At 49.0% G+C, this 4,143-nt stretch overlaps 1 pseudogene; it reads left to right on the top strand.

Moving 5' to 3' along the window:
- Positions 1 to 438: 438 nt before the first annotated feature.
- Positions 439 to 1,213, top strand: LOC114701277 (annotated as a pseudogene).
- Positions 1,214 to 4,143: the final 2,930 nt, after the last annotated feature.

Genomic DNA, 4,143 nt, shown 5'->3' with positions numbered 1-4,143 from the left:
TATCACACCTAGGACAGGGGACACAGACTCACCAAGCAGACAGAACAGGCTATCCTAGGGTTCTTGGTCTCTCTTCAAAGGGATGCATGCAGATGTATGGTGGATTGAGTAGATGTGTGGATGAATAAGGAAATAAATGGATGATGGTGGACAGATGGATAGGGGGTGAATAAATGAATGGATGTGGGAATTGACCAATGGATGGATGATAAGGAAGTGGATGGATGGATGGATGGATGGATGGATGGATGGATGGATGGACAAATGGACTGAGTTCCTGCCCTTTCCTGGCTTCCTGCTTTGGAAGCTAACAGTTCTTATATCAAGAGAGTTTCCTGTCTACTTTGGCCTAATGGTGACTTGAAAAATATTCCCTTTTGGGGGCGGGGGGGACTCGACTTGTCGTGCCGCAGCCGCGCCGCTCCCACTCTCCCGACAATGTCTCACTTAGTTGAGCCGCCGCCGCCGCCGCCCCTGCACAACAACAACAACTGTGAGGAAGGGGAGCAGTCCCTGCCGCCGCCCGCCGCCGGCCTCAACAGTTCCTGGGTGGAGCTCCCCATGAACAGCAGCAACAGCAATGAGAATGGCAATGGCAAGAATGGGGGGCTGGAGCACGTCCCTTCCTCATCCTCAATCCACAATGGAGACATGGAGAAGATCCTTCTGGATGCACAGCATGAGTCAGGACAGAGCAGCTCAAGAGGCAGTTCTCACTGTGACAGCCCCTCACCGCAAGAAGATGGACAGATCATGTTTGATGTTGAGATGCACAGCAGCAGGGACCATAGCTCTCCGTCAGAGGAAGAAGTTGAAGGAGAGAAAGAAGTTGAGGCTTTGAAGAAAAGTGCAGACTGGGTATCCATCCGACTGGTCCAGTAGACCTGAAAACATCCCACCCAAAGAGTTCCATTTCAGATACCCTAAACGTGCTGTGTCTCTAAGCATGAGGAAGAGTGGAGCCCTGAAGAAAGCGGGCATTTTCTCTGCCGAGGTCCTAAAGGTCTTCATCCCGTCTCTCTGCCTCTCTCACGTGTTGGCTTTGGGGCTGGGCATCTATATTGGAAAACAACTGAGCACACCTTCTGCCAGCACCTACTGAGGGAAACGAAAAGCCTCTGGAAATGCGCGTGGCCTGTGAAGTGCTGTATTGTAGTTTGAATTGGAGACCTATTGTAAGCATGATCCCCAACCTACAAGCCCATCTTTACATACCCAATTCCAGTAACTCTCAAACCCAGTATTTTCCTCAGGCTCCATGAGGCATTTTACTAACCTTGTTCCCTTTTGGCCTGTCAGACACTGTAGAGATCCCTGACAGAGTTTACTGTCATTTAGAAATTTGCAAGGGTTTTTTTCAGCGATGCCACCTGCAGATGATAATCTTGTCAACAATGCCATCGTCTCCTCTAGAACCATCAGAGTCACACCTGCGTCATCCATGCTAGGAACTGGATGCTAGCCATGCACCTACATTTCTTTCTAGATGAGGTCAGGTTTGCAAACAATACTATAAAAGCTTTGTTTAGTTTTTGTTTTCCAGGACAAAAACAAGCTTCCCTAAGCTTGAATTTATAGTTATTAAAAACAAAAGAAAATAAAACCAAAAAAAAATAATAATAAAAGCAAGAAACAAGGAAAAAAATTCCCTTTTGGGCTGGAGAGATGGCCCAGTGGTTAAAAGCACTGACCGCTCTCCCAGAGGATCTGGGTTCAATTCCCAGCACCTACATGGCAGCTCACAACCATCTATAACTCCAGTTCCAGGGGGGCCGACACCCTTGGCAAAACACCAATGTACATAATTTTTTTAATCCCTTTTTTCTGCTCCTAGAGCAACAACAAATAGCCAGATCTATTTCCTCTAGGAAATTGTCATTTTAGTTAACTACCATTCCACACATGGGACATTATAGAAAAAGGAAGCCCTTAGAGACAGACAAACCCAAGTTCAAGAACCAGAGTTGACATCACTGAGTTGTGTGACCCTGGACAACCTACAAAGCCGCTCTAGGCCTAGTTCATCACCTAGAATGTCAGAACCCTAATCGTTAGCTCTCAGAGGAAGGGGACTATTTTGAGGAAAGAAGAACCTTCTCGCTAAGTGGTTGGCACGGTAACTGCTCTGTCTTCTTTATTTATTTATTTGTATTATTATTTTTTTATTCATTCGTTTGTTTGTTTGTTTGTTTGTTTTCCTGAGACAGAGTTTCTTTGTGTAACAGCACTGGCTGTCCTGGAACTCACTCTGTAGACCAGACTGACCTCGAACTCACAGAGATCTGCCTGCCTCTGCCTCCTGAGTGCTGGGATTAAAGGCATGTGCCGCCGCCGCCATCCAGCTTACTTTATTATTTTTAATTGTGGGTCTATGCCTGCAATGCAGGTGCCCTTGGAGGCCATAAAAGGGTGTTGGAGCGATCCACTTGAGTGAGAGTTCCAGGCAGTTGTGAGCCACCGGACACAGTTGCTGAAAATGAAGCTCCGGACCTCTGCAAGAATGGAATATTCTCTTACTGCCTGAGCCATTTCTTCAGCCCCGTAACACGTGCGTCTCTTTTCAAAGAAGTGAGCTAGCTGAGGTTGAAAGCAGTCCAGGTTTTGGCACCTGGCCAGGCCTGGATTGGAAGCTGTGTAATCATTCAGCGTGGCCTTCTGCAATAGTACTGAGTTCCAAACCCCAGTCACACAGGTCGTATATACCTTTCAATGCTGCCATGAGCAGTAGGCATATTCTATAAAGAGCTCCTAGCACTCAGTAGGGATTCAACATGTGGCATCTCTCTATTATTACTTAATGAAAGGAGATAGGGAAACTGAGGCAGAAAATGCTCTACTCCATTAGAGAAGGTGTAATAGGGTCTAGGTGTGGCCCATGACCTAGAAAGCAGACCGAGTCCCCGCCCAGCCACCCTGAGGAAAGCCCAGACCCAGGTTCCCTAAAAAATCAGCATTTAGCCTGACGCCTGACAGGCTGCAGCAGGCAGGGTAGACGGGGACCTGGATTCTTGATCCAGTGCTCTTCCCACCATCAAAACATAGCACAGGGACCTACTGGAGAACAGCAGAGCCGTGCCACCATGGCTTCCAAGCACTTCAGTGGCTTGGGCCCTGCATATCATCGTGCAAGCGATGAACGTTGTGCCTACCTCAAAGAGTTGTTGAGGTGGGGAAACAGTGCCTGGCACATACAGAGTCCCCAGTCCATGTTAGCTATGATTATTCTTTGCTCTGTGCCACATACAGCTTTGATCTCTCAAAGACCCATTAATCGCTCAGCTCCTTCTTCACAAGGTTTAAAAAAAAAAAAAAACAGCAAATGAAATTCTACATGAAATCATCGCTGTAATATTTCTACTGCCAGGACAAATCATTAGAGGGGTGGCAAACCTGGCAGTGGTGCTGCTGGCCTGCTCAGAGTAAGAAGGGACATTAATATAGCTGCTTCCTTTTAATGGCGAGGGAAGACAGAGGGGGAGGGGATGGCCGCCCAAAGCAGGCCGTGCTGGCCCTGCTAGAGTAAGGGAAGGGAGCTTCTCCTCAGATCCTCCAGAGGTGAAGGGATCTCTATGTCCAGCAGAGAGAGGAGGGAGGGGAGCATCCTCCCCGAGGACCAAGGCCCAGATACCCTCCCAGGTAGGCCCCTGCCTTTTGGGCAGTGTCTAGCCTGTCTCTGGCTCTGATGCCTCCTGCTTTGGGGTGTAGGGCCTTCTCAAGCCTAAGGAAGGTGAACTTGCTTCTTTTTCCCTTCGAGCACAGCCCGAGGAGCTTTGCTGTTACACCTCCCCCACTCCCTTCTGGGAATGCGTCTCTGCAGCTGAAGAGGGGGCATCTGGCTGAGGCTGCAGTTTTCAAAGCTGTGCTGGGGAACCCAAGGGTGAACAGGAGGCTGGTGATGGACAGGGATGAGTATGGGCCTGGGCCAGACTCTCCCGTGATCTACCCACCCACCCTTAGCTTACTTGAGAACTGGGGTTCCCGAGACACAAGTGATTTTGTTCAGAAAAACGATCCCCTGTGTCAAACTCAAGGTTCGGAGCCCCTGCACAGAGGTCTCCCACCAGCCCTCACCCAAGTGTTGCCTATCTTAGGGGTTGCGGAGGAGTTGGCTCTGGGTTCAGAGGCCGCTCTAGTTCTTCTTCC

This window comes from Peromyscus leucopus, chromosome X, assembly GCF_004664715.2.
Source record: "Peromyscus leucopus breed LL Stock chromosome X, UCI_PerLeu_2.1, whole genome shotgun sequence".
Classification (NCBI taxonomy): Eukaryota; Metazoa; Chordata; class Mammalia; order Rodentia; family Cricetidae; genus Peromyscus; species Peromyscus leucopus.
The sequence above is the reverse complement of the archived record's forward strand: the minus strand, read 5'-3'. Positions and strand labels throughout refer to the sequence as shown.